Source organism: Myxocyprinus asiaticus, chromosome 8 (genome assembly GCF_019703515.2).
Source record: "Myxocyprinus asiaticus isolate MX2 ecotype Aquarium Trade chromosome 8, UBuf_Myxa_2, whole genome shotgun sequence".
NCBI classification, from domain to species: Eukaryota; Metazoa; Chordata; class Actinopteri; order Cypriniformes; family Catostomidae; genus Myxocyprinus; species Myxocyprinus asiaticus.
In genome coordinates, this window is record NC_059351.1 from 7,060,661 (window position 1) to 7,085,455 (window position 24,795).

The window sequence follows — 24,795 nt, forward strand, 5'->3', positions numbered from 1 at the left end:
TGTGTCCTTTCCAAGTGCCACTGAGGCCAAATGAACTCGCCTGTTTCAGTCTGAATACCTCTCCCTCCTTCAGACCTTTCAGTGAGTAAAATACCATTCTCTTTTTCTTCTCTTTTTTCCATGTGAGATCAAGCTCCCATTAAGACTCTAAAACTGAGCACAGGTGTCTCTTCTCTCTATTTTAACGCACAAAGATGTTTTACTTCCTTGTGGGTCAAAGGTTGACAAGTGTTTAGTCTGTTTAATTAAAAATTTGCATTGTTCACCAAGAACCTCATCACAGAAACACTTCAGCACAAATAAATTTCATTCAGAACCCCTTCAGCTCCACATCCTCTAGATTACTAGTACGCAGTATCTCTTTTGAGCAGATGAAATGAACATCCTGTCGCTGTGTGCATTGCTGCTTATATGCGTTTAGCAAATGCTTTGTAAGTAGAGAATGTATTTTCATTTACCAATGTGTGTGTTTGCATAGGAACATTGATAAACTGAATAAAGGAACTATTAGTCAGGGGGAAGAGCAAGAGCCACAGAGAGCAGGTACACATACAGTACACTCTGTCTCCGTAATTATTTCTATCTCCTCCTTCTACTCCTCGCATTCTACTCTTTGCCTAGGCTGATTAATTTACTCATATCTCAAAATGCATCATTAATATATATGTTTTTATAATTATTAAGATCTAAACTAGTGTTAGACATTAACAAATAAAAGCAACCAAAAAACGAAACAAAAGAAAATCAAATACTTTGATTTAATCAAATAATAATAATAATAAAAAAGAAATGCTATGACGGTTACTTTTATGATTGTACTGTATATAATCAGGTCAAATGCAAAGATATTATTACACAATAAGCCCTCTGCTAGAATGCATTTTAAAGGAATTTTCTGGGTTCAATCAAAGTTAAGCTCAACAGCATTTGTGGCATAATGTTGATTACCACAAAAATTAATTTTGACTTGTTTTCTTTAAAAAATAAATAAATAAAAAAAGAAAGAAAATTGAGGTTACAGTGAGGCACTTACAGTGGAAGTGAATGGGGCCAATTTTTGAAGTGTTGAAAGGCAGAAATGTGAAGCTTATAATTTTATAAAAGCACTTGCATTAAGTCTTCTGTTAAACCTCATGTACTGTATTATTTGAGCTGTAAATCTGTTAAAATTGGCTATAACTTTACACACAAAATGTTAGCAAGTTATTTTATCACACTAAAAACAAGAATGAATGTTACATTTATATAGCACTTTTCTGACACTTCACTCAAAGCACTTTACACAGTAAACAGGGGACTCTCCTCAACCACCACCAGTGTGCAGCATCCACCTGGATGATGTGACAGCAGCCATAGTGCACCAGTACACTCACCACACACCAGCTATTGGTGGAGAGGAGAGAGTAGAGTGATACAGCCAATTAATGGATGGAGATTATTAGGAGGCCATGATTGAGAAGGGCCAATGGCAAGTATCTGGCCAGGATACACCCCTACTCTTTACAAGAAGTGCCCTGGGATTTTTAATGACCACAGAGAGTCAGGACCTCAGATTAACATCTCATCTGAAGGACGGTGCCTTTTTACAATATAGTGTCCCCATCACTATACTGGGGCATTAGGACCCACACAGACCGCAGGGTGAGCACCTCCTGCTGGCCTCTCTAATACCTCTTCCAGCAGCAACCTTCGTTTCCCCAGGAGGTCTCCCATCCAGGTAATGGCCAGGTTCAACTCTGCTTAGCTTCAGTGGGCAACCAGTCTTCAGCTACAGGGTGATATGGCTGCTGCCAATGTTTACATGCATATTGTTTATGTCTTGTGGATATACTTTTGAAACTGTGAGTATTTTAACATTCACTTCCATTGTAAGTGCCTCACTGTAACCCATCTTTTTGCCTTTTTTGAAGAAAAGTGGTTGATTGAACTTGTGTTGAACCCAGAAACCCTTAAAATATGTTTTTCTCGTCATCATCCAAAAAATTCATACTAGCTGCACATTCAACAACACTCGCCTTTTAGACAGTAAATACAAATAACTGACAGCCACTGAGTTACTACAGTGTCTACAGAGGCACTAAACCCATAATGACATGGGCCCAGAATATCATGAAATATTACAAATGTTAGATAATGGTTAAAAAAAAAACAACAAACACCCCCAGGAATTCACTACAGGGGAATTTTAAGTTTGTAGGGCATTTTTGTCACTTTTTGTCACATTTTTGCCCTAAGCCCTGGTTAATTTCTGACTGTTATCTAAACTGAGTGATAACCTAATTTGGTAATTTTATTACGGCTTGAAACTCCCCTGTCTTTTCCCTCTGTCTTTTAAAACACATTTACCTCACATAATCCTCTTTATTTGTGCATGTAGTATTGTAGTCAGTGTGGACTATGTCTTTCAGATCTGAAGGACAATCTCACATTTTATTCAGAATGTTTGATAAGCTAATTTGTCTTTATCTGTGTTTCCTGGAGCGAGTGAAGGTTGTAGTTTGTGCGAGTGAATATTTGGGGGTGTGTTTACGTGCATGTGAAGTCTAATCCCTTGATTGACTGGTCACTGTGTGTCCAGCTCTGTGCGATGGCCGGGTGAAGAGGGCAGTTGACCTTATGACCTCTTGACTCTGCAGTGTGTGCGAGGGTCAGTGTGTGGCATATGCTTAGGGCCCGCTGGACTGACCGGTCCTGATGAGTGGACTCTTGGCCTGCAGTGTCATCGGTGACCCCATGCTGACCTCTCCCCGACCTTCTCCACAGGTTTGGCCTGGAGATTTCCGACCCTCAGTTTGAGCGGCTGTTGAACAGGCTTCCTCTTGACCGTAACGGAAATGTGCAGTACCCCGTCTTCATGGCAGCCTTCGACACCAGGTACAGACATTTCACACGTTGCACCATAAGCCCTCTCAGAACAATTTGTAGAATGGGTTGTGATAGCCTGTGTTTGGAGACTGTTAATGTATTAATGAATTACAGTAAAAGATGAGTAAAACACATCTTGGAATTTGTCCAAAATGATTGGTCTGCCAAGAAGGATATTGGGGAAATTGACACATTGACACATAACAATGCATATCAAGACTTTAGATTAAAATGATATATATATATATATATATATATATATATATATATATATATATATATATATACAGTATAAGTATATACATGAAAATTGGAAAGTGTATATTTTAGATATTGTAACTGGTCAATATTTCTTTCAATATTTCACAATTTGTAATCACATTTTTTACTTTAAATGGTCCTTCAGTGTGACAAATTACATTTTTAAAATGTAATTGTTCCTATTACGTTGTGTGTGTGTGTGTGTGTGTGTGTGTGTGTATGTGTGTATGTATATATATATATATATAAAATCCTGAGTGTTTTTATCCAACAGACAATACATGCCATCGATTATAAATCCTTTCATTGGATTGTGTATTAGTCAAAATGTAGTAGTACTTTGTGTTCTTTGGCTTTTTTCAAAACTGCAACTGTTTGCATGATTTGTATTCAGAGAGAGGGAAGAGATTAGTCTAGTGTCTAGTGACATCATGCTTCAGGGTGGCTCTCAGCTCCTCTTTTGTATTTTATCCATTGCAATTCACTGTTAGGATGCAGAAGCAAAATATACTTTATATGCAGTTTATATGTACATATATACATATATATGTATATAGATTGTGTACATGAATTTTAGAAGTCATATTTCAGTTGTTCTGAGTATTTTTATTCAGTATCCCATATCTATTTTAAAGTAGAATGCTTGTTGGTTGCTTGTTGGCTTAGAACATTTTGCATGTTGTTTACCAAATAAATTCATGGATCAACTGAACTTGTTCAAATTTCAACTCTGAATGTATTAAATCACATTTATGCAAGCTGAAAACACAGTGAGAAGCAGTGGTAAAATAAATGCAACGTATAGCCTATGTTTTGTAGTGAACCGAACAAAAAGAGAACTATGAAAATAACTGATTATGGGATGTTTTAGTTGTTATGAGCCCCTTAAATTTCAGAGTTTGTGCGAAGATGCTTTTAAATCAATGGATATGAGGATTAGGATCTGACCACCCTGGGGGACCCATGTGAACTCCCCTAACCACCTAATGAATGACGAAGAATAACCAACGCAATGTAAACGTTTCTTAAATAGAACAGGGTAATGAATTTTAATCTGCAAGAGTAGCAGCTCTGAGACATGCGGTTTTAGTGTGTGTGTGTGTCTAGGGTGTGTGCATGCATCAAATGGGGGCAGGGTATAAGCTTAGCTGCTCATTTTATTTTCTCTCTCAGTGCGTGTAGGGGATAAAGACCTAGAAAACCAGCCTGGCTTAGTTGACAGGTGACAAGGGTTATACTGAATGGGGATTTTGTAATACTAACAGTGGGGAAAAAGCCCATGCACCAAGGCACCTCCTGAATAGAGAGAAAGAAAACTTTAGAACTTCTATACTCACAGAGAACAGTGAGAAAGGCCGACCATGCACCGCCAATGACGGCTACAAACTCTCCCTCAGTCTCTCTCTCATTCTGTCCCATGAGAAATGCTAAATCATTCATGCTAAAATAGGCTGATCCCGGTGTCAGTAGTTCCTGTGTGGCATTTCCTCTGTTTGGGTGAAACTTTGACATGTTAGTCAAAAAGAGCTTTGGCTGTCAACATTCAGACCTCACCAGATTAACACCACTCACATCACAGTTTAATGTTCCTTTTAAGTTGAATCACATTATTGTACATTTTACTGGATGTTTATTTGTAACAGTATGCAATAAATACATTGTGTTTAGATAGAAATAAAAATCTTTTCTTAACTGCTGACAATTTAAAAACAGAGTTGATTTGCTGCTCAAGCTGAAGCTTGCTTACATTTTGCTGTCATTAGGAAGCTCTTTGAGAGACTGCAAGCATATTGAAGAGGTAAGGACCTTTTTCACAGACTGTGATAACACGTTTTAATCTACATTTATAGTATTATCCTTTGTGTTATATTACCCTGGCATTAATTAGGTGCAATTTTGAAGCAAATGGGAACGCAAAAATAATATTTGCTCTGGTCTACCATTCACCGGTATTGAAGTTTACTAAAGTTTACTTCCGCATTCCAAAGATTTTATTGCTCCAGTGTTGGTTTTTCATAGTTCAGGAGATATAATGGAGTTTTCTTTTACTTTGTCTCAGATGTTTATCCTAAAATGCCTTGAAAATTCTGTCATCATTTACTCAACCTTATGTTGTTCCAAACCAGCATAGCTTTCTTTCTTCTGTGGAACACAACAGGAAATGTTAGGCAGAATGATAGCCACAGTCACAATTCATTTTCTTTGCATCTTTTATCCATAATGAAATTATAAAAAGAGTGCCTGCTTAACATCACCATTTGTGTTCCAAGAAGAAAGAAGCAGGTTCGGTAAAGCATGAGGGTGAATAACTGATGACACAATTTTTGGATGACCTATCCCTTTAAGAGAAATTTTTTTTGACTTACATTAAAATTATAGAGCTATTAAATTTATGTGGATAGCACAAGGCAGATTTAATGACAAATTTTCTATTGAGAGTTCCTATTGAAATCTCTGACAATTAGAGGTGACACATATGAGAATAGAGTCTTCATCTCAGGAGAAAAATCTGTGAAGTCTTCATCTTTAACAGTCTTCATTTGTTTTCCCATTTAAATCCCTTTAGGATTTTCAGCTTCTAAAGGAGAAACATTTCAAGACATGGAAGACATTCTAGAGATCCTATTTGTTCCTATTTGTGTTTTTTTCCAACCTAGTCTCGTAGAATGAACTCACAGAGGATGTGTTGGACTTGGAACTCAGAAGACCAAGGTTCGAGCCAAGCTAAGCACTCAAGTTGACACGTGACACAAAAGTGTCATAGAAGAAACACGAAATGACGTGGCTGCTTTAGAAAATTTGCTTTTCATATCGCATTTCCTTTTAGGACACTATCGGTTAGGTTAAGGCATTGGTTAAGGGTAAGGATGTCTGTATTCTTTACCTCTCATTTGCTTTTAGGACACTACTGGTCAGGTTTAGGTTAAAGTTTTTTGTTAGAGGGGTGCATTTTACTCATTAAAACCTCTTACATTCACATTTAAAACCTCGTCTGACTACCACACCATTTCAATCACTATTGATGCCCCCTGCTGGACATTTCACTGGGAAACTGCAGCAAAATGTGTAATGAAGCATGTAATTACGTTTTGCAAATATGTTGCCATAGTCACGTAATTTTCATGAGATTAGGCTTGTTTTACCAATTCCTATCAAATTCCTGAAATATTTAAGTACATAGCCATTTTAAGGTGTGCAAATGGAGCTTGTACTGTAAACTTCTGGTGTTTTAGAGAACTAGTGTGTGTAGTTGTCTGCTTTAATTCAACCCCATTCTTCAGCTTGATAGCCTCTGCCTCTACCAATTTTAAAGCAGTCTAAGGATTGTTGGGCCCCTCACAGTTTGTGTGGTCCCTATGCTGAGACAGAGAGAACGAGCGTCCCAAAGATGGGTAGATGTCAGATCTTCGTGTGGGAACCTCAGACGTCAAAATCCCAGATATCCCACCCTAATCTCTGGCAAAACATTTAGTTTTTCCTCTTTCTCTCCCTCTCTCTCTCTCTCCCTTCCTGCCTTTTTCCTTCACCCATTTAGGGCTTTCATTTTTATTCATGGGGTGTGAAGGGGTTGAGACGGGGGTGTGGGGACAGGATCGGGATGGAAGGGGATAACTCCTTGAGCTGGGTCCAGGGCTCAGACCAGCGCTGGTGACAATGGCCACAGTGTTGTGCTTGGTGTTGTGAGCAGGCCGTTTGGACATTCTTCCCCTGTCAGTGGAAGCAGATCTGGGAGGTAGCGCTGCCCGGGATTAACATCTCATTAATAGCAGCCATGACTTTTGTTCAAAGAACGACTTGTGTAATGTTGCCATGTGGATGATGGGTAATCCGTTGAAGCTGCAGCTGTAGGGGACACTGGACACACAAACACACACACACACACACACTGTGACTACACAATGTGACTCTCTTTTATTAAAGAGGCATTGAATACATAGTCCTATACATATAAATGCATATAAAATCAGAGACCATCATTTGCAAACCAACCTAAAAATCATCTTATGATGTAATGACAGTAGTAAACATGTTGGGGGGAAATGTGCAGAATGGCAAAGGTGCAAGAGTGAGAAGAAGAGATAAAAGGTGTAATGTGACAAAATGCAGAAAGATCTAGCAATAATATCACTACTGCTTATATTACATGTTGTCAAAGATTGTTATAAAAACATCTTTGTTTCTATCCATTTAACTTACCACATTGATTTCTACTTAAGTGCTTGAGAAAGTGCAACAATCACGGCAGGTTGTAACTTTGGCACCACTTTTTTACTTTTCATTTTACTTTAAAGTTTGACATCAGTTTACATAAGTTTTAAATTGTAGTTGGTTGAAATCTGTGTAATGCACAGATTCTCCCCTGCAGCGCTCTCATGTGGCTCTTGTACTCTCTTTCGCACATTCTTCTCTCCACACACACACACACACACGTCTCCTGCTCTCAAATGGTGGCCCAGATTAAACCAAACAATACAGTTCCAAACGTGATAAATGTGCATCTACTTATTCCTCTTTTTACTCCCTCACTCACTCCATCCATCCTCAGATGAGATGAAATGAAAAAAAATAAGCAGCCCATTCATTCTGTGGGAGTCTTGTCTCTGCGAGTATAGGGACTCCTTCCTCCCTCACGCTCCCTCTTCTTTTAATTTAAAATCCCTCTATCTCTGCTTGAGGAGAACAGTGGGTCTGCGAGGAATTAAACCGACCCCTCATCTGTTAAAACAACATACTGTCTCTCCTCTCTGAGGATCAGTGATCTGAGGCTGAGAGGGGGTCGGCCGATGGCTCAAAATTCAATCTGAACCTGTTGTTAAAAAGCATGTTAAAATGTCTAAATTCATTTGATTAGGTCTATAAATCATTACGTCACCTCACAGTCTGAGTTTACAGAGGTTTGTGAGATTAAAGAGATTTTAGAGGCTTTTTAGAGACAAATAAATGAAAATATTTCAACTTTTTTTCTTAGTTGCAATTCTGTTATTAGAATAAAATGTTTTCATCCTGATGCAAACTACTCACCTTTCAGCTAAATTCACCTTTTCTGAAGCTAATTCTTGTTTTTAGAGTAATATTTAGTTAGTTTATTTTTTACATTTAAGAACATCTGAGAAAGCTATAGCATCGGTAGAAGTATCTGTATATTTCTACTAGAATCAGTGTGCTTTAGAAAGTTCCTCCAAATGTCTGTTTTTATTTTTTTATTTTTTTATATGGATATTTTAGAGTTTACATTTTATGAACACCTTGTGATACCACACTCAAAGGATGTTGGACTCTTTGCACTTTGAACAGTGTGTGGTGTCTGTGTGCTGTGTAAAAAAGTGTTGGGTAGTTGCTGTGTGGTTAGTTTATTTGGCTTTACGCCGATGTCACTTCCTGCTGTGTTGGTTTTGTGGCAGGGGTGTTAGACATGGGAGTCCTGCTGAGATGTCCGTGGCTGGGTCACAAGGTCTCTTCCTTCAGTTCTCTCAGCATCCAACAGTTCCACTAATATACTCAACCTTTATGATGAATTATCAGTATGTAGATGTAGCTCTGCTGTGACTAGGAAGTTGGCAGATGGAAACACAGTCCTTATTTAATAGCATTTTTTTTCAAGAACTTTTCACACAGCTTTTAGTAAACACTTACTTAAACACACGTTCACGTTCAAAATGTTTGTTAACACCAGTGCTTTGGATTTGTACATTTTCTGGCCCATATTCAGGTCAGCCTTTTTGCTAAAACACTGAAATAAAGAATGCCCTTCAAACAACCATTTGAAGGCATACTAACAACTTTGTCAGAGCCACAAACAATACACAAACGTAATGCCTCTTGTAGTCAGTGTCACTGCTTTTCATCTCTCTGAACCACAATGAACATTCTTATTTTGAGCATATCTATCTTTTAAACCTTGCCATCTCTTTCTCCCTGTTCTCTTTCTCTCCCTTTAACCAGACTGTCACTGGCTGCTCTAGCTCATGACCTCTCAAGCCAGCGTTCCACCCACCTCGTTTGGACTGTGGCCCTTAGATGGCCTAGAATGCTCCCCAAAGCGTGGGGAGTGGTTGTCCTCTCTTGAGCACAAAAGAGATACGGCTATCCGCTCAGGCAAGCCCGGCCCCCTTCAACCCATCCAAGCGCACAGGAAACACATTAGCCATGTCTGGACTTTGTGCGTCTAGCTTTTCTCATGTGCTTCTTCATAGTTTAGCTAACACTTCAAGACCATCGGGTGTCTGCATGGTTTGACCACACCAGTTGCTCTCAAAACAGTCAGTGCAGCAAGGCCGTTTCACTGTAAGGTCTTGTAGCTCTCCCTGCTCGCCACTAAAGCGAGAACAGTTGGAATTCTGGAAATTCAGAAACACAAAGCGAATCACTCATTTTATGGTTTTCTCAGGGATTCCTATTCATAGCATGAGGTAATCACATATGATCTGTAAACCAAAGCTATGGTCTGAAAGACTTTCTCTTCTTCTTGCTCCCTCAGGAAAGGAGTTCCCAGCCTCTTCCAGGCAGCTGCCCAGTCTGCCTTGAATAATGATTCAAGTCAGGAGAAGGGCTCAGTGGAACCAGATTGGAGTGACCATTAGGTATTATATCAGTCTTGATATCAGGTTTGAGCTCAGTATTATTTCAGTCAACATTATCAATATAATATTCCAAATACTACTTTTCAACATACTTTCTAATGGGATTGTTCACCCAAAAATGAACATTCTCTCATCATTTACTCATCCCAGATGTGTATGACTTTATTCTTCAGCAGAACACAAACAAAGGTTTTTAGCTTTGTAGCTCCACAAATCACATAAAGGAAACAGAAGTAATACATGCAACTCCAGTGGTGAAATCCATATCTTCAGAAGCGATATCATTGGTGTGTTTGAGAAACAAACCAAAATGTATGTCCTTTTTTTTACCATAAATTCTCATATCTGTGCTTTGAAAATAAATTTTTATTATGTCAGGGATAATGTAGTGATCTGGTCATTATCATGTTAATCAAGTTAATTTTTCTATAACGACTGACCAACCGAAATTATTCTTGTATACGACTGTGGCCGCACATAAATAGAATTCTATCATGTTTGTTACTACGATTTTTGGCAACTATGGCTTACAGTTAATCTAATGAACTATAATACTTTGTGGATGAATTTAAGTTTACTGTGATTATTATTATTAAAAATAATATATTAAAAAATTATATGGTTGTCTCCAAAACACACACACACACACACACACACACAGTTGAAGTATATGCTGGAATGTGTTATGCATTCCTCCTCATTGTCTTTACCATGCCAAATCAATAAATATTTCTCTGCGGTGTTCAGCCCTGGATTTCTCACAGAGTCAGCGGTTGTGACACAAGCATCCCTTGTGTGTCTCACAAGACCTACGAGGTCCAACCGGGTCTCCCAGCACTAGCTCTTATAGATCTTTTGTCTGCTAAGACAATGCCATTGGAAAGTGGGGCTTTTCTCTGGCAAATGATGCTTTAATTGTGCAAGTTAACAAGTCTGCTCTTTTTTTTCTCCATGAATAACAATGTATTCGGTATGAGGATGCTGAGAGATTTGTTGGCACGGTGAGATCTGTGGGTTTTTCTATGGCCTACTGCACACTTGTTTAGATGTTCCCATGCCCACTGTAGATGATTACTCTCACTCTCAGCTCGCTTGCTAACCCTGTGTATCTATGTATTTCTATCCCTGTGTATCTACAGTGCAATGTGGTTAGGGGTTTTCATTTTCAGCACATAACTCGTCCTGCACTGTTTATACTATGGACATGAATTATTTGATTTTTACTTGTTGGAGAATAGAACATGCCAAAAAAATCCATAGACTTGCATTGAAGTAGAGACCCGAGCTATATCTAGGGACCTGGGAACTCGATAGGTTGCTTCCGGATGTTTCAATACCCTGACATCTACCCCATTTAGAGTTATTGATAAGCGCAATATTCCATCAGACATCTTTGCATCAGTTCAGGCAAGGGATGCACTGATCCGATACCTGGATCGGTACTGGCTCCGATACTGATGATTTTAGACAGATTGGTTCGACGAGTCCGATCCAAATCTGATACTGTGTGTTAGTCATGTTTGTTACTGTCAAGCTCCAAAGATGACATAATAGAACCATAAAAGCACCATTAAAGTAATCCAACTTATTCATGCATTTTATTCAAAGTCTCTTTTAGACATACAGCTTTGTTAATCGCCAAAGTCTATGTTTAATAAGTAAATATATAGTATGCATGCGCAGCACGTTTGAGTGAATGCCACGGCTCTATTGACACACGTAAGTATCAGGGCCGGATTAACATAAGGGCTAGGCAGGGCTGAAGCCCCAGGCCCCAATCACGAAGGGGGCGCTGTGATTGGCTGCGGAGGGCAGGAGTCCTTCTTTACTGTTGGTTGCATTCTTGATTGACAAATCATAAGTGATTTGTCTGTATTTAACGTTAAAAATAGAAAGAGATGATTGGAACAGTCTGAACACAGCCTGTCTGTTTTCATTCATAATCCAATGAAAATCACATTTCAGCTTGCATAATTACGTCTGGGATCGCCTCTTTCATTTACTGTTTGGGAAATGTTGCTAGAACGTGTTGAAATGCATACCATGAGCGCGCCAACTGACCTGAGAAACTGACATTTACTCTCAGAATATTTCAGCAACAATGACATGCATCTCGTCTTCCTGTTGGCTGTTTAAAAGAACTAGTGATGCCCGATTCACGAATGAATCATTAATTTGAGTCAGTTCTTTTCAGTGAATTAGCCAAATGAGCTTGCAAAACAGCCTGAATGGATTCGTGATGCAGTCCAGTTCATTCAGAACGCTCTCTCGTGGAATCTTTTGGAGCGGTTTCTCAACTCATTAAAACAGTATCGGGATATTTACGAACACAGAGAACAAACAGCGTGGGATGGATAAAGTGGATATTTACCTACAATCAACTGAAACAAAAGGTTGCATTTTTGAGAGGTAACTTTGAGAAACTTCAGCAAGTCCTGTGTGAACAAGGAGCTGTTCACATCGAATGTGTTTTTGTGTCCGTTCGTGCTGTTTTTCAGTCGTTTACCATGTAAACATTCGCTAGATGGATGTTTTTTGACAACTGCGTCCCATTACACTGTGTTTTAGCATCTCTCACTGGAGCACTGCATTTTTAGACAGCATGTCGTGTTAAAAAGAACTTAAACTGTTAAAAACACGTCTCGAGACATTTGCGTTCTGCTCTATTTGTTGCGCTGCGTCATGCCTTTCTATCACGAGAACTCTTCTGAGCAGTTGCTGTCTTTAAAAATGCTTTAGCCAATAGTTCCATGAATGCTAAACATACCCTACAAAAAAATAAATAAAAATGCTTCTCTCAAAGTCACCAAAATTGAACGGTTTGTGTGTCTCACCTGGTGAGCATGCCCCTGTACCCCGCTAGATATAAAGGTATACTTTTTTCAGTATTCTGTGCGTACTCTTTCTAGGCTTCCATGCCTCACATTGCCAGTCACAAATGCTTCAGTAGAGAGCTCCATCTGTGTCTGGAATAGTTAGTATGCAAAATAAATGCTGCTCCAATGTGTCCTCCTTGAGCGTTTCACGGATGAAATATGGGACAAGAGTCGTCCCATACAGGATGTTGTAACTCCATCCAAAATACGGGTATTAAAAGTAATACATAAAACTCCAGTGGTTAAATCTATATCTTCTGAAGTGATATGATAAGTGTGGGTGAGAAACAGATCAATATTTAAGTCAGTTTTTACCATAAATTCTCCTCCCTGTCCAGCACGTAGAATGCAAATCACCAAAAACAAAAGAAGGACTTAAATATTGAACTTTTTAATATGCAAAACATTACATTATCTGCTAAATATACCTATGTGAGTGAAAACACTGGAGACTGGAAAATTCAAACAGACTTCCGTAATGAATTGTGGAACGCTTCAGCGTTCAGGAAGAAAACTGCCAAAACAATCCTATATTACTTTGAAGGAGGGACCCAAGCCTAATGTAGGGACTAGAATATTAGCAACTGCCCTAGAAACTGTATAGCAATGCTCTGGCAACCACCTGGTGCACCTAGCATTGTGGTAGCAAGTTTGTTGTTTTTTGTAGTACAGTATGCTGCCGTGAAAAAGTTGTGAATGAGAGCTCCGTGGTGCAAATAAGTTTATAATCGAGCATTTCATTGATAAATTACTTACATATCACATAAGTTATGTTAAATAATTCTGCACAATTTTCAGGCCCGACCCCCCCGGTTGAGAACCGCTGTCCTATTCAAGCCATCAGTCATTCTCTGTTGTGATATTTCTCATGTCTAACTTGCTCTCTGTCTAAGCGATTTGGTCTCCCACGCTCTTCCACTCTCTGTTTTGTTTTGTCTATATTTTCCTGTACCAAACCTCTCTCTCTATCTATCTTGTCTCTTTCCTTCAACCGCTTGTCTTGCCCATTCTTTACCTCTGCCTCATCTTGTACTCTCTTTCTTTTTGCCTGTGTGCTAAACGTGATTAACTGAACTTAGAGAACTAAACTCTAATGAAATCTTCTTTTTCTATAAATTATGTATCTATTTATTTACTCTCCTTTATTTATCCAGCTCTTCCTTTGACCCTTCTGTGATTTCTCTCAAACACTTTTCTCATTCTTTTTTCCAGATCACCCTCTTTTATCTCTCTATTTTTTTTTTTTTTTTTTTTTGGCTGGAATATGGCAGCAGGCTTAAAAGGAGTCATGGTCTGAATGGAGGGCATCGCGGGTGGATTTGCATAATCTGTGGTGTGGCACTGGTGCACAGAGAGAGAGAGACACGGTGCCAACCAGTCCAAGGTGAACTGAACTCTCTTCGCCAGCTCAGAGATTAGTGACACTAACAGGCTTTACAGCAACCAAGTTCACAGAGGTTTTGGCTAACATATCAGTGCCAACTTCTCTGGCTCCCACAGTGAAGACTGTGTATATGTCTGGTGGGAAACTGTTGCTTCTGTGATTGATTCCTACACTGCAGATAAACTCTCATATGTATGCATGCAAACACATAAATGCACACATAACCATCAGAACCTGGTGTTTTGCTCAGAATGGTCCAGATAAAAAAGTTTTAGGGCTGGATTTTTACATTTTCTGAAAAAAATATGAGTGGTGCTTACCCGTCCAAACTTTGCCATCATGATGGGGTGGTTGCCAATGCATTGCTATGTGGCTGATAAAGTGTTCTGAGTGGTTATTAGTGCACTGCTATGCAGTTGTTAAGTTATTCTGGGTGGTTGCTAAGTGGTTGCTAGGGTGTTCTGGGTGGTTACAATGTGGTTATTTATTGGCCCAAGTCAAAAGAGCCCATCCCCAAGTCTATGATATTCTGGTCCCTAGAAATGATTTGGGTCCTCCTTAAATCTTGTCTCATAGAATGAATGTAACTGCAACTACATTTTTGCAAACTGTGTTTTAACTGTCTGTTTTGTTCACCTCTCATTTGCTTTTGCATGCTTTTGGTTAGGTTTAGGTTAAAGTTTTAGGTTAGGGAGGGACGTTTTACTCATTAAAACCTTCATCTAACATTCACCTTTAAAACCTTCTCTGGTTAGGATACCATTTCATTAGCTTTTGGCACCCCCCTGCTGGAGATTTCACTGAGAAATTGCAGCGAAATGTGTAATGAAGCATGTAATTTATGTTTTTCAAAACTTTTGCAACTGTAACGTGATTTTTATGAGATCATGAGAATTTAAGTCTATTTGAATTTTTTGCTGATTTTTAATTTCCACATGGTGAAAATCGTAAGTCTGATCAAAATGTAATAAGCCAGACAATTTTAGGTATCATTCATGTGCGTAGCTTAAATAGGGCAGGGTGAGCTACATTCATGAAGTTTAACACTTAAGAAAAGACGTTTTGAAAAATTCCAAAACTTAAATGTGAGTGAGAGTAATAGTGATTTTTGCCACCACCCAGTTCATTTAATCTCAGTCTAGCCGAAGCTTTATTTATTTTTTGTCCTCTACACTCAATGTTAACTATATATAACTTATAAGGGTTTCAGAAACTGCACCAAATAAGATGTTCTACAACCTTAAAGTCAGACTTTAAGATCTGTTTAGCCTGAATTTGTTGAATCTGAAATAGGGCTGCAACTAACAACTATTTTGATAATCGATTAATCTAATGATTATTAGAACGATTATTCAACTATTCTACGTTTTGTTTAAACGTGCTTACTAATAAATAGTAAAGAGGACAAAATTATCTTTTAAAACACCTCTAAATGACATTCACTGAATTAAATGGGGGAAAAAAATACTTTTTATTAAGTTTAATTCAGTAAAGAAATTCACTGCAAAAAATCCTATTGTTATCAAGTGTTTTTGTCTTGTTTTCCACTTAAAATTGTCTAAAAATCCTTAAAACAAGATACTTTTACTTGAGAAGCAACATATAAGATATTTAGACTTGCTTTATGAGAATGTATCGTAAAAATAAGTGTATTTTGTATATAGGTGTAATTTTTTCACTTGGTTATACTTCTGCGAGTACAGTAAAGACAAAATATACTTATATTCAAGATCTATTCTCTAAAAGCAAGCCTATATATCTACATTGTCACCCAATTTCACAGTTATAGAATTCATGAATCCCACTTACCTCACATTTTTCTTCTTATTCTCCATCTCGCCCTCTCACCCTGCCCAGGTTAGAACTCCATCCTAGGTAACTCGTGGAGAGGTTGTGGTCTTTGCTCACCCAGCAGGATGGAACTGTGTAATTTTAAGAGTTTATATGTAATTTTGGCCCTTCGCCCAAATCCTGCTGCTACCCCAATGCCAAGCACAATCCCCCCAAACGTGGAGATAATGTCCTCATGTGCCTCTACAAAAGACTCAACTACGTGTCAGATATACTAATTGATGCTCTACGGGCCAAGGTGGGGGTTTGAGTCTCTACAGTGGAGCATATTAAACTGCATCTAAAAAATTATTTGAGATATCCTTTCATTTATGTATCTATCTATCTGTCTGTCTGTCTGTCAGCCTGCCTGCCTGCCTGCCTTCCTGTCTCTGCAGGTGGAGTTGTCTGTTTCTGATCTCTGGACTGAGTTCTCTGAAATGGATTTTTCTGGAACAGGCTTTGTTAACAGTGAGGAATTTAAAAAGATACTTTTGGGTCTCTGGCCAGGAAATTTGACATCAATCACGATGGCAGGTATGCACATACACAAAACCAGGTCAAAACCACCAATATTTTAAGTTGTGAGTTAAAAGATATAATTGTGCTTTTACTAAAATATATCCTTCAGGGACTAAAAATGTTTTTTTTTTTTTTTGCAGAATATAACCAAAAACGGGAACAAAACGATTTTCAGTTGTTCTGGATTGAAAACTTTATTTTTAAATGCTGGTAACCAGATATAACTGGTTAATTTTGTTCCAATATTTGTTATTTTTTCATGAAACCAAAGGCCAAAGGGTTTATCACTGTACATTTTTCAACTACACCACTTCATGTTGCCTGAAAAAAATTAAACATGTGCTTTGATCCTGAAGGAAACTGCTGCATCACACATTTCTTTGCCTAATTCCCCATTATGGATGTCACATTCTGTGAAGACCTTTTTAACAACTTAAAAATTATTAATTTTTAAAATTATTAAAATTATTGTATTATGACTACATACAGTATATATGCACGCAGGGGCGCAATTACACATTTCTGAGTGGGTCCATGTATCTGTCAAGCTATTCGGGGGCGAGGAGGCTGATTGCACCACCTTTAGTGAGCCGCTGGCGCCCCCCTTTACATGGCGCCCTTCTGCATTGCATACTTTGCATATATGATTTTTGCTCCTTTGCATGCATGGTTAATCCAGATATAAGTAAAACATTATTAGAGGTAAAAAGTTAATTTCTCTGTTGTTTCCAAGTCTTCACTGAATTATTGTTAGAGATTATGCATTAATACAGGTTTGATGCTGCCGGATTTTGACTGAGAAGCAGATTTGTAATTAAAATGATACTTCATTATAATTATAATTGATTGTATGCTTGTTATGATTTCTATGCTGATAAGTCCACCACACAGGAAAACATTTCTTTGCTTATTTTTGCTTATTTTGGTCAAGCAAGTGGCTTACTAGGAAGGTGCTGGAACCCAATTGTATTTGTACTGATTTTCTTTTTGTTCTTCCTCTTATTTTTCTGCCCTAAAAGTGTCTGGGCATCAGAGACCGTAAGTCGTAGAGACCCCAAACTTGGCAGGGTGGTTCAGAATCCCAACCGCTACTCAGGCGTAAAGACACACACCCATCCGACTCTAGGTGGCACTATAAAAAGTATGTTTACTTTTTTGCTAATAACTCCGGTGATTCATCAAATTAACAAAAATGGTTGCCAGCAGCCAATCAAATTTCAGCACCTAATAACTCGTATTGTGAATGGCCAATGGTCATGAAACATATCATACACAAGCAAGGTGTCTATGTGAAACGATATTTAAAGTTTCATGAGAATTGGCCACAAGGTGGCACTATAATTAGCTATTTTTTTTCTCTCCCCTTTTCTCCCCAATTTGGAATGCCCAATTCCCAGTGCGCTCCTCCTGGTAGCGTAGTGACTCGCCTCAATCTGGGTGGCGGAGGACGAATCTCAGTTGCCTCCTCATCTGAGACCATCAATCCGCACATCTTATCATGTGGCTTCTTGAACGCATTACCACGGAGACGTAGCGCACATGGAGGCTTCATGCTATTCTCCTCGGCCTTCACACACAACTCACCATGCGCCCCCACCTATAGCGAGAACCACACATTATAGCGACCACAAGGAGGTTGCTCCATGTAACTCTATCCTCCCTAGCAACCGGGCCAATTTGGTTGCTTTGGAGACATGGCTGGAGTCACTCAGCACACCCTGGATTCGAACTCGCGACTCTAGGGGTGGTAGTCAGCATCTGAGATACCCAGGCTATAATTAGCTAATTTGCGTTTTTGCTAAAAACTCGGGAACTGAATGGGCTAGAATAAAAATGTTTGCTTCTCTGAAACCATTAGTGCCCCCTAATAATATGGTCACGTGAATTTCCATTTCCCCAAGAAAAGTTTTCTACCACTTTGATTTTTTTGAAAATCCTACTTTTTCAGACCTTCCTGACAAAAAGTTATCAAAAGAATTTTAATATGTCAAATCGTTCCGAAGATATAAGCAATAAAAAATTTTGGGTGTGGCCTATTACTACTAATTAGCCTGTATCTTGTGAGCATAGTATCCAAACTTAAAACTTAATACATATGGACAGTACACCATTCTGAGGTTACATGCAAAATTTCATCAGTTTGTGATGCTAGGGTGTGATATAACATAAGAAAAACTTTTCATGCATCTGTGGGTAAGGCAATTAGGGTTAGGGTTACCTAACCAATGCCAAAACAACTGTGTTGACGACATTCACAGGATCTTTTCTGTCAAATCTGATAATTTTGTCATCTCTCCATATGTGCTTTGACATTGATAATTGCTGCTTGCTGCTATATTTTTGGGCTTGTTTTTCCAGAGCAGGTGGCTTGTTTCTGTTGCGAGATCTGGCAGCACTGCAATCAGTATTTCACCCACACCTCAGCACAGAATACTGTCATTTTAAATAGGACTTTATTAACCGTTCTTTTATTTTGTTCTAACCAGTTACCATTTGGAAAGGAGACTGTGGAACTTCTGAACCAGAATGAAAAATACAGTTTTGCTCAGAACGAACCAAAATGAAAAACATTTTGTTATTAGTCCCTGATATCCATTACAAGTAAATTAGCATAAACTGACTATGGTGAAATGAGATAAAATAGGATGTTTGTTAGCTTGTTGGTAACATTGTGTTTCTCGCACATTCATTGGTAGTACTGGTAGATATATATGGCTTCAGTCAGTGAAAAATTTAAGTAACATGTTTGTATTTAGAGCAAGTTGGTGATTGCTTTATCTAAATTTGGATCAAGCCTAAACATTTAGAATGATGAAGAGTCCCTTATACTGTATGTATGATAAAGAGGTATCTTATAAAGAATTCTACTGTTGCATTCGTCCAAATACATTTAAAGGAATTGTTCCCCCAAAAATGAAATTGTCTTAATTTATTCACTCTTATGTTGTTCCAAACCAATATGTCTTTCTTATGCGGAACACAATAGGAGATGTTATAATGAATATCTCGATTCCTCTTTTCAATAAAAAGGCAGTGGATAGTGCCTCATTTTAAAGCTTTAAAAAGGACCCAAAAGTATCATAAAAGTTGTGTGTCATATTCCAAGTCTTCTGGAGACATACGTTAGGGTTTTGTGAGAAACACATTTTTCTGGTGAAAATTGATATCTGTTGTGCTTGCTCATGAGTGCATGAGAGAAGTTTGTTTACAGTGGCACTTGTGTTCACGTGAGAACTCTGTTGTTTTTAGCAATAAAATTCTGTTGTGAAATCGCAAGCTACTGTGAACTAGCACTCATGAACATGCAAGGGACGTCAAGATTGTCACTGAAAAATGATTGAATTATGTCCTCAAGGAATCTAACGGTCATAAATTTTGATTGTTGATTTACCCAATAGGAGTGTCCTACACAGAATTCCTCAGGCCTTTCATATCCCAGAGTCAAACATGGAAGCATGGATCCAATATGGCAGCTGCCCTTCAATCACCCAGAGAAACTAAAGAATTTGACACCCCAGGAACATAAAGTTGCAGGATCAGGAAGAGGGTGATGCATTATTTTTAAGTGAAAATATCCGTGTCTATGCGTGAATACGTGTATGTTTTCTCATTTTGTGTGTTTGTGTTGTAGCTCCAGCGTAAGGTCAGGGATCTGCGCAGGGCCTGTGCCCGACTTGATGCCTTCAGTACTGGGCTTCTGTCTGCAGCCGAACTGGGTGCTGTGCTACAGCTGTGTAGAGTGTGTGAGAACCAGAAAGAACTGAGGGTTTTCTCTATCCTTCACACGCACCCCTCTGGACGCTTGGACTACCGCCCACTCTTAATGGACAAACACAGGACATCCAGTCACAACCAGCAAACCAAACACCAGCTCAGCCAATAGGTCAGAGTTTGAAGACAAATGACAGCTACATTGACAGTGTGTGTTTGTAGCTTGTATCAGTGACCATCTTTTCATAGAGCGATTCAAAAGCCATTTTTACAAGTGTTCAATTTAAACAAATAAATGTTATTCACTTCATACAGAAAGAGAGCATTACTTGACCCAATATAATGGTGTTATAAAGGTGGGCTTTTATTATAGTATTTTGTTACATTAGATTTGGTTAAACTGTATGCATTGTATTTCATTGCTTTATACAGCACAGTGTATGTTTTCACATATAACTTCCCCTAAACTAAAAGATAATCCTAAATATAAAATGCTAGATCATTGCAATACAATATTTCAGACTAAGTGTGAATGCATTATTTCATTTTTAAATTTTGCTGTGCAATTTAAAATCATGTCATTTTTATGCCAAAAATGTAGACTTGGTGTGAATAGGATTTCAGGCTTATGATTCATTTTTATACCCACATACTGTGTGCACATAAGAATATGAAACACCACACAGACATGACAGTGTTTCATGTGTTTCAGCTGTGTTTAATTTCGAGAACACCCCCAGATATCTAAAAAAAACAAAACAAAAAAAAAACAATCATTAGTATGAATAAAACATTCAATGGAAATATACTTTCTTGGCCACTTTCTTTGGCAGTACCCAGTGCTCTTTCATCACTTTCGTCTTTCATGGCATTATTTTTTTCCCATCTGCATGCCCTCTTTGTCTTTCCTCCCTCTTCTCTCCTCTTTTCCGCACCAACATTTTGAACACTGTTTGGCAAACAGCTTTTATCCATCCCATCAACTGTTCATCCACCTGTCTGTCTGTCTGTCTGTTCATCCATCAATTCCTCACCCTGACAGTTGGATGAGAGACACCTGTGCTTTTATTCTTTCCAAAAAGGCAGACGTAGGTGTTTAGAGTGTGTGTATATATACACAAAACAGGGCTTAGTTTTCACTTTGGATATCAGAGGGTCTTGGTGAGATCAGGATGCAGACATGTCCCTGTTCTCTGCATGTTTGAAACTTATTTAAGCAATATTTGTATACATTTTGGGTGCATGTATTTGTGTCTTTCAGTCTCATGACTGAATGCTGGCCCCCTGTTTAGGAGCTTTGATTTCATGGACCTGATTATTTTTCTTCTGGTCCACTCAAGGATGAAGCCCAAGGAACCCAAGATTGTCTTCCTTTCAGCCCCACCACAATGGAGCACCCCCCGCCAAACAACCAAATACTTGCCTGCCTTCTCCAGATTCCCTCTCCCTCTCTCTTGCTTTCTCTTTATGTGTTGCTTTCTTGGAAGCTGATGCTATACAACTTACTTAAAGAAAGACTTAAAAGTGTTTGATGAATTTAGGCTTTTAGAGGGAGGGCTCCCGTGCTTAAAGTACTATATAGACAGAATCCTTCTTGCCTGCTACCAGTCCAACATGATCACACGGGAAGTTGGCATGTTGTTTCCGAGAGTTCTAGCACCCTAGGTTCAGCTACATTATGTCACCTTACTAACAAGCGGAATCTCCTATCAGAAATTTTTGCATCAGCTCCACTGCTTACCTTCCCCTGTGGTGCCACCAGAAACGCGTTGTCTCAGCAGCCTGGTAGACCCGGGTTTTTGACATGGCGGTCCGTAAACTGTACAAGCAAAAACCTTGAAACACAAGAATAACACACTATAATATTCTATCTCTGCCCAGACGTAAACCTCTTACTTGAATCGCATGAGGACACAGGTAGAATGTGTTTTCCTCCGTCCTTTAACTTTGACCCGGTTCCTTGAGGCTCGGGTGATGACAGGAGGCCGTTTCCTCGCTCTGTCGGCGGGCGGTACGGTTGTTGATTGTCGGTGGGCGGTGCAGCTGTTGATTCTCGGCGGGCTGGCGGAAAACTCAGAAATGTCGACTTGATTGAAGATGGAAGGGAAATCTTTAATCTCTTCACTTCTGTAGGCAAACGGATGAAGATGCGAATTGCTTGGCGGTCTCCTTCAGATCCGTTAGAGTGTTTGGTTGAACACAGAGTAATCTCAACTCGTCCAGCAAGATGGAGATTGTATGGCTACAGTTTCAAGTTGGACATTACTCCCTTGTGCCACGAGGTTGCACCGGAGAGCAGCAAAAGCTACGTCTTTATTCAGTGAGGAAGTCGCTGGAAGCGAAATCTTTAAGCATTTCAGAATTATTTGAACTCCTGATGATGTCATGTTTGAGGGACGTTCTGTTGTGTGCCTCATCCAATAGGAGTTGAGAGCTCGATCCTTTAGTGAGCAAGGCTTCCTGGATTTGTAGTCTGTTTTGGACTCCCTTTGTTTGATTTTGGCGTGATTTTTATCAGTAAAATTTACGACATGGAATGTGTGGGGGCTGAGTTAGGTTTTACGACTTTTAGGCCTGCCTTTGTCTTCTATCTGAATACATGAGGCCCAACACTCCTCACAGTAGGAGGAGACAATATAGACACATGTCCTTTTCCAGGCCTATTCTTTTTTTTTAAAATTTGTATCCCCTTTTCTCCCAATTTGGAATGCCCAATTCCCACAACTTATTTGGTCCTCGTGGTGGCACAGTTACTCACCTCAATCCAGGTGGCAGAGGACAAGTCTCAGTTGCCTCTGCTTCTGAGACTGTCAATCCACGCATCTTATCACATGGCTCTTTGTGCAAGACACATTTGGAGGCTCATGCTACTCTCCGCGATCCATGCACAACTTACCACACGCCCCACTGAGAGTGAGAACCACTAATCATGACTACGAGGAGGTTACCCCATGTGTCTCTACCCTCCCTAGCAACCGGGCCAATTTGGTTGCTTAGGAGACCTGGCTGGAGTCACTCAGCACAGCCTGGACTCGAACTCGCGACTCCAGGGGTGGTAGTCAGCATCATTACTCGCTGAGCTACCCAGGCCCCCAGGCCGATTCTTAAGATCTCCAGTTGATTGGAACTTCTTAATTATTGACCTGATGGTAGAAATGGGCATTTTCAATGCTTTGACTATTTTCTTATAACCACTTCCCATTTTGTGCAGCTCAAAAACCTTTTGCCGCACATCAGAACTATATTCTTTAGTCTAACCCACTGTGATTGATGATTAAGGGAATTTGGCCTGTGTGTTACCTCATATTTATACCCCTGTGAAACAGGAAGTCATGGCTGAACAATTACATGTTCCTAGTCACCCAGATGCACTAAAAACTGTAAAATATGAATGGGAATATACTTAAGATATATTTTACTCATAAGAATTTCTGGGGGTGCCAAAAATTGTAGCCAACGTGTTTTGGAGAAAAATATTTATTTAATAATTAGATATTTCCCCTCTCTCAATTGTTTTACTTCAATTAAAGGTTAGATTTTTGTGAGTTTTTTTGAATGAAAGATCAAAAGGATAAGCAATGCCAATATTTACCAAGGGTGCCACTGTATATAAGAGGCCAATATTGACCTGTTTCATGTGACATATTCGCTCCTACATTCATACAGATGGGATCATCACAGATGTTTTTAAATACTGTCACTAAATCAGTCCAGAAAACAACACAAAAACATTTGTAACTTCTGAATGAGAGATGTTTACGGTTATGTACAGTACCGGTGGCCGTGTGTACTCGCCGGTCACACATCAGACTCGTCGGCGTATGGAGATGAATAGTGGACAAAATATCTTTAAATGTCCATGAAAGTTCAATTTGCCAATATGTGTGCTGTCTTCAGACCTGTGTGAACCTTTCCTGGGACTGGGCATGGACCAAAAGCCATTTTTGATGTTTTTCTTGATATAGTTTCTCGGGTGTTTTTCCATTCACCACCATTATGTCCTCCCGCTTATTGTCACAAATATGGCGGCTGTGGCGAAAAGTGACATCACTGAAACAGGTCAATAAGAGAAGCTTACTAACTTGAAAGGTAAAGTTTTTTTTTTTTTTTTTTTACAAAACACTAAATAACAGCAAAAACTTCCACAGCACTTTCCAAAACACCTGTTTGTCACTATGCACTGCACACAATTTCTTATCCTTGAGGTCGCGTGCAATGCCTAAAGGCTAAGGTTTTGAGGTAATTTGATTTAACTTTTATTCACTTTTCAAATTGCTTCCAATTATGTAACTAATGAGAGGCCCTGAAATTATCACATTTACTTTGAGACAAAATGCTTGTTTGTCATTTTCAGTTTTGTTCAAGGTGATCAAATTTTTAACAACTATCCAATAAGTGAAAAGAATGTAATTGGGGTAACTTGTTGCAGGGGCTAAAGCCCCCACTAAATATATATGTTAGGATGTTCAAAGTGGGCTCATGTTGACTAATCTAATCACAGTGGAGATTCTTTTGTTTATAGAATACTTGAGATGTTATAAAATACCAAATGTGACTGAAATTAACAGGAAATGGTGCACCCTTTTCTGAAGTGGTTATTTTGAATAAGCATTATTTTATTTTGTTAAATAAAATAATTCTCAGAAGTATTAATAATTCATCAATTGCTGTTGTGCTTTTTTGTTGTTGTGTTTTTTTTTTTTTTTTTTTATGCTGCTCTGTTGTAAATCACATTGGTCAACCTCGTGTTGTTTTTAATTGTGCT

The 24,795-nt window shown here is 38.8% G+C and overlaps 1 long non-coding RNA gene across 1 annotated transcript; it reads left to right on the forward strand.

Annotated features, from left to right (window-relative positions):
- The first annotated feature begins 458 nt into the window (after window positions 1-458).
- LOC127445506 (uncharacterized) lies at window positions 459-24,741 on the forward strand. Its single transcript, XR_007898002.1, has 8 exons — window positions 459-543; window positions 2,764-2,874; window positions 9,605-9,707; window positions 15,825-16,056; window positions 16,163-16,334; window positions 16,460-17,460; window positions 19,718-19,866; window positions 19,951-24,741. It is a non-coding gene; the product is annotated as an uncharacterized LOC127445506 (long non-coding RNA).
- Window positions 24,742-24,795: the final 54 nt, after the last annotated feature.